Source organism: Gymnodraco acuticeps, unplaced genomic scaffold (genome assembly GCF_902827175.1).
Source record: "Gymnodraco acuticeps unplaced genomic scaffold, fGymAcu1.1, whole genome shotgun sequence".
Classification (NCBI taxonomy): Eukaryota; Metazoa; Chordata; class Actinopteri; order Perciformes; family Bathydraconidae; genus Gymnodraco; species Gymnodraco acuticeps.
The window spans coordinates 1,530,478-1,542,914 of record NW_022991201.1 but is presented as its reverse complement, the minus strand read 5'-3'; the positions used below and the strand labels follow the sequence as shown (position 1 = coordinate 1,542,914).

The window sequence follows — 12,437 nt, the reverse complement described above, 5'->3', positions numbered from 1 at the left end:
GACACTTATTTGGTTTAAGATTATTTCTCCTTTTTATACAGACATCCCCAACCATAGTGGAATGCTGTTGTAAAGGATTGCATTGATCCGTGCATCAATACCTTCACCCAGCTTTGAGGCCTCCAATGAATGAACATCATCTTGTGGCTGGGAAAAATGTGAACAAATAAATCTCACAAAGAGTGACTTTCTGGTGTAATCATTATAATATCAAAGACAAGCACTTTAAGTAACAATATATAAAATCATTCAGCAGCAGAGGATGGGGTGGAAACAGCATTTCTAACTAAGATGATTACAATATTACAAGTTAAACATCAAGATGAACATACTATTATTAATTTAAAAAGTACATGGGAGACTTAAATACCCTGCAATATACCATTAGCAGAATTGGAACAAATGTGCCAAAACATTTCTAAAATAAACATAAACATAAACTGAGGGCTTTCTTCCTGAGCCGCTGGGAGTAAAGGTCCTCCATGGATGGCAGCTCCGCCCTGGTGATGTTCTGTGCAGTTTTCACTACCCTTTGGAAAGCCTTACGATTGAGGGCGGTGCAGCTGCCGTAACAGGCCGTGATGCAGCCGTGTCCGTGATGGACACTGAGGAACCTGCAGCTGCTGACTCTCTCTACCGTAGTCCCATTGATGGCGATGGGGGGCGTGTCCCTCTCTTTGCTGCTTCCTGCAATCCACAATCAGCTCCTTGGTTTTGCTGACGTTGAGATGGAGGTTGTTATCCTGGCACCAAGATGTCAGGTTTTCGACCTCCTCTCTGTACGCCGTCTCGTCGTCTGGGTGAGGCTGGTGAGGCTGGGGAAGATGAGTGAGGGAAAGAGAGAAACAAAACAGGGGGACTAAAATGAGTGAGGGAAAGAGAGAAAAAGACAAGGGGACTAAGATGAGTGAGGGAAAGAGAGAAAAAGACAAGGGGACTAAGATGAGTGAGGGAAAGAGAGAAAAAGACAAGGGGACTAAGATGAGTGAGGGAAAGAGAGAAAAAGACAAGGGGACTAAGATGAGTGAGGGAAAGAGAGAAAAGACAAGGGGACTAAAGTTTAAGAGAGAGGAAGAACACAGAATGTGAGTGAACAATTTAATTAAATTACACATTTAAAAAAAATAGTGTGAGTAAGTGAAGACATCCTTACAAGGAGGACTGCCCTGTCAAATTTAAAAGTTATTCTTGTTAAATATACATATCCTGTTGAGGCTAGAATCCAAAATGCAGAACCACTTTAGATTGTAGCCTCAAGGGACTGTTTAAGGTTACTTAAAACATATCATTTCCCAAATTGGTGAAATGAACTCCATCTCTTAGAAATATGCCAGGGCAGTCAAACTTAATGCAAGGATGCCTTACACTCTATCCAAACCACTAACACATTTACCCATCTCTCTGTTCACCCACATTCTGGCCTTGTTCAGCTTTCCCGGATTGGCTTTCCTCCAGTGACATCTCTCATTGATAGAAGATAGAATTATCTTCATCTCTGAGAAGTTGTCACTGCGGGAAAGCAGGTCCTGCTTCATCGCTGTGACAAGCTCCACACCTTTGATGTTGCCAAGGTCGTTGCCGCCACAGTGGATGATCAGGACATCCGGGACTGTTCTTCCCCTCAAGGACTAATAGAAAAAGGGAAGAAGGTTCCTCCACCTCAGACCACCCTTGCCAAACCACCACACACGGCAATTGAGACCCAGGTTGCTTCCCATGGTGTGTCTGGCTCTTTCTTCCCCACGTCTAACGTAGCTGCTCCCTATTATCCACACATTGGGACCTAGATAGAATAAAATATATTGAAAAAGGAAAAAGTGGTTACTGGTGATCATCTTTTAGAAAAAGGCGGTACATGTAGCCTGAGTTGTCATATCATTTTCATCATATTTTTAAGATTACACAAGTTTAATTTGTATATTATATTACATATAACTCTATACTTGTATATAGAATCATGATGAAACTTTATAAGGATTAAGATTATATATTAATATTACATTAAATAATGCATGACTATTTCATGCATTATTACGAAGCAGGATGTATCAAGTCACTGACTTTTTGTGATAAGGTCACAATCAACTGATTTCACTTATCAGATGTAAAAATAAGGTACAATATATTTGTTTTTGCCATATGAAAGTAAAGGGTATGCAATCAAAAAATTACTGAAACAAAATGAATACAAATTCTTATAAAAACTATACAGCACCTTGTCCAAGTATGGCGGGAGGCCCACTTTCCTTCAGGATTTCCTCTCTGGATGTCGATCCGGCTATTTCTGCCATCTATAAATAAAGTACAAATGATTAGCTCTTCACGCCTCTTTAAAATAATATGTGTTCTTGAAGATTCTGTATGCATCGTCGTTTACAATGGTAGGGACATTGCATTGGAAATTAGTTGTGAAAAAGATATGTCATTTTTAGTTTTTTCATCTCACATTTATAGATTTTTAAATAGAAATATATATATATAATACGAATTATAAATGCAAAGTCTGGTTTCTAGAAAGTTAGCTAATGCATACAGAGTTAACATTGCAGAACTGCTGGCATGCATACATTTCTAGCATTTTGGTTAACTATGAAAAGTATGGAAAATTACTGTGCAAACACCCAACATTAGCTTAGCCACAGTAGCGGTTGCTGATGAGTGGTTTGGCTTATTTTACTCTTTTATATGAGAACATGTTACATTACATACAGACATTAAGGAGGCAGGTTAGAAAATAAATATGTTTTCGTATCTTACCTTTTGGAGTAAACTGTTGTCGGTTGTTAGCATAGACTGTATATATAAAGCATTGTCTCTTTAGCCTCAGTGACGTGACAGTGAACACTGAACGGGACCGCGTGTGAAGGGGGAGGTGCTGAACATGTCACATCACATGAACGTGCCGGGCAGCGCGGTCCCGTGGGTTAGATGCGCGTTCATAATGCCGAGGGAAATAACTCTCAGAATAACGTTATTAGCACATTTTTACAACTTGAGGAACGAATGTTTTTAATAAGGGCTATACAAGTCTTCATACTGTGTTGTTTATTTAGTTAAAAAAATTATCCACTCTTTCCCCATGTAAGTCAATGGGAAAAAGTGTTTCCGGGCCCAGCAACCAAACGGAAGTGTAGTACCGCCGTTTGGCCACTACGAATATTCTCATCAGACTCCGGCGCATTTCCTGGGGGCTTGGGCTCTACCCATGGATGTATAATAAGAACTGGATACAGCGTGGGAGGCGGGGCCTCATTCATTCCTATGAGAGTTGCTCATTAGCGCATGATGACAAAATGGCCCAACTTTTGAGAGAGCGAAACGTCACAGATTACCCGGCATGCCTGAGAAGTACCCGTATGTGCACTCATAGAGCATGCGCAACTTTAACCACGCCGCCCAAAAGGCTCGTTCACATTAAGCACGTGAATTTGCGTACACGTAACAGCACCGCGCGTTCATGACAGCATGGTACTGGATTTATATTAACGAGGCGGCAGTTAGCAGCTAGCGGCTAGCTAGTAAATTATGCTAAGTTACACATCAATCGTTATGTATTTTTATATTACGCTGACATCAGGATCTAGTGATATCCAAGCAACAGAGCTTCATTTAGCATGATACTTGTGTGGGTTGTACATGAAACCACTTGGTAATATATACAAATGTATATGTTGAAGCCTGTTATGATCAATTGTGAGTTAAAACGTTATCTAAAAAGTAAAGCTGATGATGGATTACTGTGGTGGAGTTAAAATAACAATAGCCTATTTCTTTTTTAAATGTGATGGAGTAAAAGGATAGTAACTGTGATTATTCATGTTAAGTAGCCCACAAGTAACTAAAACAATTGCAAGTGCAATAAGAAGCTACAGGAACGTTAATCTACGTCGGTAATATTAACTTTATTTAATACAACATTTACGGTACAAGATTTACATCATACAGCCCATGTAGTATAATATTTTACAAATGATGAATTACAGCAAACATGTGCAATATATCCATTATTACAGCTCCGTGGGCTGGCAGTAAGGCGATATGGTCCGTTGTTATTGTGCATCCATGGGTAAAGAGAAACATGAACATGAACGTGCCGGGCGGCGCGGTCCTGTGGGTTAGATGCGCGTTCATAATAAAGAGGGAAATAACTCTCAGAATAACGTTATTAGCACATTTTTACAACTTGAGGACCGAATGTTTTTAATAAGGGCTATACAAACGTTCATACTGGGTAGTTTATTTAGTTTAAAAAAAATTATCCAACGAGTTACAGACCACTCTTTCCCAATGTAAGTCAATGGGAAAAAGTGTTTCCAGGCCCAGCAACCTAAAGGAAGTATAGTACCGCCGTTTGACCAGCACAAATATTCTCATCAGACTCCGACGCACTTCCTGGGGGCTTGGCTGTGCCTCAGTGGCGGTTCTAGAACATTTTACATGGGGTGGCAAAGGGGGGCAAGAGGTCATGCCAGGGTGGCATGGGAGGGCGGACAGTACGTGATATTTTACACTGTATATAACCTATTTATTGTTAATTCATGCCCTAACACAAGTGTTCTTAATGCACAAGATAAACAAGGTGTCCAATCGGGTGCCCGTTGAGTCCCCCAAGCTTACTTCAATAATTTTAAATGAAAGGAAACTACAAAATGTATTTTAAAGCAATTAATTAATGGAACAGGTTGTTTTGCATTACAAAAAATGTGTTGTCTTAGTATTAGACAGACATATTTGCATGTGCTCACTAAGCATTATTACATATTAATTTAATATTAAACAAATCAAAATGGCCAATTATTCCAAAAATGTTGCTGCTAATATAATCATATGCTTGTCAACTTTAACTGATCAAAAATAAATTCGGAAAAAATACTTGAATTATCTATGAAATTGCAATATTGTCCCTCAGTTTGTTTCAACCCCGTCACGCCATACCATTTACCCTCCTATTAAAATAATGGATCAGTCCATGTGTGATCTGCATTGAGGGAATTACATCACAAAAGTGTCAGTTTCTTCTCTTACCTATATTTCAGTTTTTGTATTTTCATATTAAGATTGACAAGCTCAACATTTCAACTCTGTTGTATGAATTAATAATAGTAAATAATTGTTTATTACAATATAAACAATAGTTTTGCAAAATATTACAATTTTGTAATGTCCTTGACTTCCATGTGGTGCCATATCTTAGCTAAACAAGGTATCATGGCTACTTTTTGTCAAAAACTTCAACCCTGTTAAATGTTTTCAAGTAAATTCCTAGTAATTATTTATATTTTGTGCCTGGGGTGGGAACATGTAAGTAGTCCACTACCAGATGTTATGACCAAACATTTTGGTTTCATTTTTCAAAGAGATTCAGAGAATACTCTAATTCTGCATACTGTAAGTACTTAATTATAATTAAGTACACAAATGACATCACCCATCTATTTAGAGAGCTACAGGTGACCTGTGCAGCAACACATTTCAATCAATAATTGTCAATACTAAGAGCTGCTAGATTGTGCTGCTGTAATGGAACATGTAAGGAGAATAAGAACATTTGGACAGTTGGAGTTTCAACTGTCTCCTGATCCCTGCCTCTGGCCCTCTTTCTGATACTTCATCTTTATTCCTCACATATATTTCTTCTTCTTCACTAATGTCTTCATCTCCTCCTCTTCCTCTTGCTCTGACCCTCCTGGTCTCTTCATCTCCTCCTCTTCCTCCTGCTTTGACCCTCCTGGTCTCTTCAGTGAACTCTCTTTTCCTTTTCCTCTTTCTGTTCATCCTGATCTCTTCTCAGATATGTCTTTTTGTTGTTGTTGAATCACTCCTATACTCTGGCCTGCAAGAGTCTACTTGTGAAAAGCACTGGTACAAATGCTTGTATAACTTTACACGTTAGGGCCATGTAGCCTAGCTAATAAGTAGCATATCAAGTATTTATCAAACGCACACAGGCAGCTGTGTTTAGATCCAGTTTTTACGGTAAAGGATGTATCCTGGTTTCATTGATCTGGCCTCATTGCTGTGATGTGTAGTTTACGTGGATTTAATAGTAGGCTACCGCATAGTTTAGCAAAGTGATCGATCTCCCAGCTAACGCTGTCTGCGTAGTATTTTGTGACGTAGCGCCCCAAACAGCGCCCGTCTGTTAAACGCTATCGATTCAAACGGCAGCGTTTTATTAATATTTAGTTTCAAGCTCTCGTCCTTAGTAAAAACAAAACTAGTGGAAGGGGAAATGCTCCCAGGGGAAGCTGATCCATAGGTGCTGGGACAGCTCGCTCCCTCTCTGCAGCTCTGTGAGCCGCGGTCTGTGTGAACACCGCTCCGCAGTTTAATGCAGGGCCGTAGCTGCGTTTTTAACGGGCCTAAAATGATATTTAAAATGATTCACCTTTAACTAATGTAATGCTTGTTTCGTTGCTTGAGAAGCTTGTGGAAATAGTGTAGGTTTGTTTTAGTACAGTTTTAGGGAAACAAAAGTTAGGGGGGCAGCTGGGGGGCAAGGCTCTACAGTGGGGGGGGGCAGCTTCCCCCCCTTGCCCCCCTAATATCCGCCCCTGCTGTGCCTCCTGTCATCATTAATGGACGTCTCTTTAAAATGACCGCTCAGAGGAGAGAAGTTCTCATTTCTCTAACCGCCTGCTGCTTCCCCTCCTCGCCTCCTCCACTCGTATCTCCTGTGGGCGGGACTAAGTATCGAGGATAGGAGTCGAGGAGGGGAGTCGAGGAGGGGAGTTAGAGAAATGAGAAAGGGCCTCTGTCTTTAGTTGTAAGCACAGTGGCGATCTGTTGTTATTAGCATCTGGTTAGCTAGCTATGCTAACGAATTTAAAGAGCTTTTCTACAACCAGGTGGAAGAGAGCTCTCTCCTGAGAGGCTCAAATAACCTCAGCTCAGTGAGGTTAAGGCACACCTTGATATGATCAATATAGTTATTAATGAGACTAAATGAAAAACAGGTATAAAATACTATATGACAGTAACAAAAAAGTTGTTAAAAATAACAAGAATAGAGTTTAAAAGGGGAGTGATTTGTAAAATATCCAAAAAGAAAAATCTGCTTACAGTTCTGTTTCATATGGGTGATGAGAGATGTATCCATAGATCTCTTAATGTTGCTCTCAAAGTGTACCAGATTGATGCTTATAACTTCAATATTTAAAAAACAAATCTTCCCGGGGGAGCATGCCCCCGGACCCCCCAGAGGAGGTTAGGTCCCCCCCCCCCCACTTAAATCATGTTCACATGGATAGGATACTAAATACATTTGCACACATCTTGTGTCCATATCTTTCTGTTTTGGTGGTCGAGTCATGGTGAGATATCTGGATTAAGAGGTTGCTTTTTCTTTGCACAGCATGAAAGAAAGGCCAAATGAATGGGCTGTGATTTTAGTTTTTTTAAGCAGAGGTTGAGTTCAATAATTTGTACGACCCTCGGAGGATGTTGTAAAAATTGAAAGGAAAAAGGTTCCCCACCCCTGCTGTAAATAATAATAAAAACCCTTGATTTGTAACTTAACATCTCTGTCTCCTATTGATCTGAGTATATTATAAAGAATAGCAGTTCATTGAAGCATTATAGCACAGGCCTTTGTCAGATGGTATATTACGCTGTTTTTTTTCTGCTTCGAATAGTTCTCTCTTTTTTCACCATACCTGTGTTTGCATCAATGTAACCAATGAGTACCTGCATGTGTGAATGAGAATGGCCCTGACACCATGTCAGCCCAGATTTACAAACTCCTGGCAGGACAAGCTCGAGCTCAATTCTCGCACTGAATTTAAAAAAAGTGAGTGAGGGACTGCAATATAAGAGGGAAAGAAAGAGAAACTTTAAAACTGTTCAATTGTTATGATGTGTAAAGACTGATATTGTTCTATAATCGTCTGAAACTGTTAAGTCATGATGTGAAACGGTTAACAAAGAAAAAGGGACACTCAAGCTGCTGCTGCACTTTATTTTATTTATCTAAAATTAAGCACTTTTAAGATGCACATATTTTCCAAAGCTATTTTATTTATTTTCTCTATTTTATTTGTAAATGCAGCCCGAGAGGAACGTTACACATATCCACAGTATTTAAGTAATGTTAATTGACAAAAATATTGTTGTTTTTGAATAGTACTTTCTTTATTTGATTGACAGTCAGTTGTTGATTACATGCAGACGTTGATACAGCTACAGGTCACTTCAATATCATACTAATTCATGAAGCAAGTTAGACATTTTGATGTTCCGGACCTTTGCATGGGGAGATTTTCTCTAACTGGACCTTGTTGAATTTGAGCTGAAGACCCCTACCATAGAGGGTTACCCTATTTTCGAAACAATTGTCCAAGTGGTTCGATGCTTCATTCAAAGCTTAATTTGCCCATCACTAATATATACCTTTGGCAAGCCAAACCGTCAGCACACAAATAATCAAGGCCCAAACAGTTCCCATCGCTTCAGTCAACAGGAGAAAATGCTGTCTGTGCCGCATGTCAGGTTGAATACCATCTGTCTGTGGCTGTGCCCATCATGCAGGTGGCACAGCTGTTGCTGATCAGCTCTAATTGGCTCTCTCTTCAGAGAGACACTGCTATGTTGAGATGCAACACTTCCTGTTTCAAACATAAGCAATGGATCAATGCTTTATGTATTATTTCATATTAGACAAAAACAATCTCACATTGGGTCCAAACACAGATAAGCTTAGTGAATGTATAACGAAAGGACATTTTAAATATATCTTTACTTAACAGACAACTATAGAAGCAACAAAAGGCTGTATTTGGGAGGATGAACTAAGATAATTGAAACATCTGAATGTGGATCAAAAACATAGTACAGTAAACAGCTTTTCAATCGCAGTGAAAATATTGTTTTGATCAAGTACACGTTACCATCATAAAGTAAAAGTTTTTTTGCACAATGTAATGTAGAAAAATACACTGTTCATGTTTAGAATGGTTATTTATGCAAATATATCGAGTTGCACAACTCTCATTGCCCTTTCACAAGGTCTGGACCTAAAACTAAAATATATCGCTGCTTACCAGAAACCTCTTTGCTTAGAGGCAACTCAAAACATTGATTCAACTCAACAAAAAGTGTCTTGCTTTGGGCTGCTGGTGGAGGCCATTTAGCTAATGCTGTATAAACAAGTAGAACAAACTTATAAAAAACATCTCTGTTATACAGTTTGAATGGAAACAGATTAAGTGCAATATTGATCAAGATTCTGCCCATTGAATACAAGTATTAGTTAAGTCAATGTCATATTGTTAGGAAAACAATAATACAAGTAATTAAGAATGTGTATCAGGTTTAGCATTTGTTATAATTCATTGCAGTGGTCTGATGCTACATTTCTAATAGGCATTTTTCACAGAAAAAGCAAAGGTGTATTTAATATATTATATACTAATAAAGGGCTGGCTTATCTAAAGCCAGTTGAGTAGCACTTGAAATGTTTTTGCTCTATGAAGCCTGATGTACTTATATGATTCTGTTTTCTTCAAGTTTGTATTTTGTTGGTCGAACGCACTTATTGTAAGTCGCTTTGGATAAAAGCGTCAGCTAAATGCAATGTAATGTAATAGCATGAATGATAGCTGCATTCCATGCTGGGCTGGCTGGAATAGCTTACTCTGACACTTGGTACTGAGCCATTGCTACTGTCATGAATTTCACATATGCTTTTCCCACTGTGACATGTCAAATGTCTCCTGTTAAGAAAGGCAGATAGGCAGTTCTCACAGCAGACATTTGGAATTGTCATCGTAGGAAAAGCACTGGTAACTAATGGCGCAAACGATGACTGCTTTCATTTCAATTGTTACAGTCAGAGTGACCATAATTGGAATTCAGCCAACAATATTTGTATAGTATCTACACCTATGATTGTCCTAGTGTGAAGTCAAAATGTATTTTGTGAGAAAAAATAGCTATGATGTTTCAATACATTTCCAGCAGATGGCAGCATTGTCCTATTATTTGACCCCCATTCACTAACAAGGTGAGAAGTTTTCAACGCTATGCTTCTGTTTGTCTGTGAGCGAGCATGTGTGTGCAAAGCATGTCGGTAAACCTAATCCCTTCAGCATTTTGATTAGTTTATCCTCTGTAGCGGCAACACAGTAAGAAAGGCTGGAGAATGAATGGATGTGGATGGAATGGATTGCAAAACACAGAGGGAGGGAAATATGATACAACATGCATGGAAAGCCGATAAAAAGCTAAAACATGGGCAAGAGTGGGTTTCTTTTCCGGATAGAAAAAAAAGGTTGGCATGATTCTCCTGTCACACTGCAGGCCCAACAGAGAGAATAGAGAAATACAGGCAGAGCAGGTGGATATTGTGAGAAGACAGGAGCAAAGAGTAAGCCAACAGGAGTTAACAAGAGAATGTAGGGATTGTTGGGGAGAAGATTTTTTGTTCAGCTGTGGCATACCTAGGAGAGCATGAGAAGAACACAGTGATAAAGCATAAGAATAGAGCCGGTAGAGAATGAGTGCTGTACAAAACATACACAGCAAGGTAAGAGTGTGTGTGTGTGTGTGTGTGTGTGTGTGTGTGTGTGTGTGTGTGTGTGTGTGTGTGTGTGTGTGTGTGTGTGTGTGTGTGTGTAGGCAGGGTATATTGTTCAGTGAATTGGTTGCAGCATGTCCAGCTGAGAAAAAAAGGAATTAATGCAGCTAAAAAATGCAAAAAAAGGGGGGTAGAAGTGCAGGGGTCAGTAGTATGGATTGAGAGGAAGGGACTTGTGAGTCAGATCGCAGGGTACATACTGTATAACTGATACAGATGTAGCAGAGAGAGAGAGAGAAAGGGAGAAATAGGTGGTCAGGAAAAGGTACGGCAGCAAGACAGAGAGTGGTATCCATGAGAATTTGTGTTTGTGGGCAAAAAGGAAAACATGGTGTAACTGTGTACATTATGGTATGGCGTTTCAGTATACTGCATACAAATTGAAAGGAATCTTTTGAAGACTTCCTACAAGGTAATTCAGCAGTGATGCATTGTTAGACAAAACGATAACAGGTTGAAGCAAAATAGAAAAAAATGATCTGGGATGACATAAAATGGACTGATGTTTGGAGAAGTTGTGACGGAGGGACGAAAACTGCCAAAGAAAAGGAAGTGGTTTACTTTCATTGAGATCAGACAGACCCAAGAATACAGAATGGAGGGGTAAATTGGAGAATGAAGAGAGAAGAAGAGGGATGCAACAAAAGAGGAGGGATAGGAAGTGTAAAGGTAATATTTTTTTGTGAGTTAGTGCCAGTAGATAGAAGTGGTCGTCTTCAAGTGGGTCACTGAGGATGCACAAACATACATTTATCATATGTGACAGCACAGTAATGTGTTGGTGTGGTATCTCTCCCTTGTTCCCCTTGCTTTTACATACAGTTTTAAGGTGTGTGTGTCTGTGTGTGCATATTACAGGCGTGTGTGTGTGAATATTTTAAGCCAAGCAGCATTGACAGGCCCCAGATGCTGTGGCAGGAGGTGACGTGAAGGTGTATCTTCTACATGTCTCGTGCTTCTCGCGCCTCCATTTTTGACTTTTTTATACTCATCAGTTTAACCATCTCCTGCTTTTTCCTCTCTCCCATCTTATTTTACAACCTCATCTCTGTATTTTGTGTTTTCAAATGTTGTTTTTTTTCACAAACACACTGTTGTATTCTCTATTTCAATATGACTCGTGAAATGCAGTGACTATGGTCTCCCAATTATCATTTCCAGCTATGTGAGACTGTGTTACACAAGACATTAAATTGCTACTGCGATTATTGTTGCCTGTTATTGAACATCAGATAAATCAGTTTTTGGTTTTGTTTTCTGTATTGATGACCCATAGATTGCATGTTTGGTAAATCAGCAGACGTAACAAGGTAATGCTAATGCAGAGAGACTGGGCCTTTTCCGTCCCATCGATGCAACCCTTATTCTCCTCTGATTTATGACTTCTTTCCCTTTGTCTCTCTGCCCTTCTTTTCTTCTCTCTGGTTTACTATCAGGAAGCAAACATTGTCAGCAGCAGCGGCAGTAGTCCCCAGTGCCATGCTATCACTCTCACTTCCTGCTGTACTTCAAATGAATTGCTCTGAAGATAACAGTGGAGTCAGGAGTCACGCTGAAGTTTCCAGAAATTATAATGAAGACACTGTGCAAGCAATTGTGTGTGTGTGTCTCCGTGTGTGTGTGTGTGTGTGTGTGTGTGTGTGTGTGTGTGTGTGTGTGTGTGTGTGTGTGTGTGTGTGTGTGTTAGTCTTTATTTATTCTAAACACCCTGGTACAGATTGATTGAGCTGCAAGTGGAAACAGAGGCATACAGGCTTTGCAGCTGATGAAAACGGACATGAGGACTGTGGCGAAAACACAGATGATGATTGACGGAGAGCAAATGAATGGGAATTGCAACCAATTACTTTTAAAAAAGATAGCT

At 39.6% G+C, this 12,437-nt stretch overlaps 1 long non-coding RNA gene across 1 annotated transcript; it reads right to left on the bottom strand.

Moving 5' to 3' along the window:
- Positions 1-377: 377 nt before the first annotated feature.
- On the bottom strand, positions 378-2,419 carry LOC117561288. The gene is made up of 3 exons (XR_004571329.1): positions 2,216-2,419; positions 1,660-1,783; positions 378-859 (listed from the first exon to the last, which is right to left on the bottom strand). It is a non-coding gene; the product is annotated as an uncharacterized LOC117561288 (long non-coding RNA).
- Positions 2,420-12,437: the final 10,018 nt, after the last annotated feature.